The sequence below is a fragment of the Eimeria mitis genome, genomic scaffold, assembly GCF_000499745.2.
Source record: "Eimeria mitis Houghton genomic scaffold, Emh_scaff847, whole genome shotgun sequence".
NCBI lineage: Eukaryota > Apicomplexa > Conoidasida > Eucoccidiorida > Eimeriidae > Eimeria > Eimeria mitis.
This window is the reverse complement of record NW_013576234.1, coordinates 3003-3393: the sequence shown is the minus strand read 5'-3', so window position 1 is coordinate 3393 and position 391 is coordinate 3003. Positions and strand designations below refer to the sequence as shown.

Sequence of the window (391 nt, the reverse complement as noted above, 5' to 3'; positions counted from 1 at the left end):
AGACGGGCGTCCCCTGAGCATCAAGTTGGCCTCGCAGCAGGACCAGGGGGCAGCGATGAAGCGTAAGAAACAGTTTTTTTCTTTTGTTGCTGTTGTTTTTTCTTTTTATTTTTTTTATCCTGCTGCTGCTGGTGTTGTTGTTCTCTTCTTCTTTGTATTGTTCAGATGCTGCTGCGTGTCTGTCTCCTTTTGTCTCTGTTTTGGGTTTTGCTGCTGAAACAAATCTGTCTCCTCTTTTATTTGATGCACTGTATCTGTATATGTACTCGTATGCAGCTTTGTCTCTGTCTCTCTTTTTTTTTCTTTTTGTACTTTCCTAGCTCTTCTCGTGCTGCACTGTCTCCTCCTCTGTTCTTTTCCTCTGCTGCACTGTCTCTCGTCTTCTGTTTGT

At 43.2% G+C, this 391-nt stretch overlaps 1 protein-coding gene across 1 annotated transcript in view; it reads left to right on the top strand.

The window, feature by feature from the left end:
- The window catches only part of EMH_0023750 (uncharacterized protein), a gene marked incomplete at both ends in the record, with an annotated part of 4971 nt that overhangs the window by 2805 nt on the left and 1775 nt on the right, over positions 1-391 (top strand). The gene's annotated exons all lie outside the window — the stretch shown is intronic.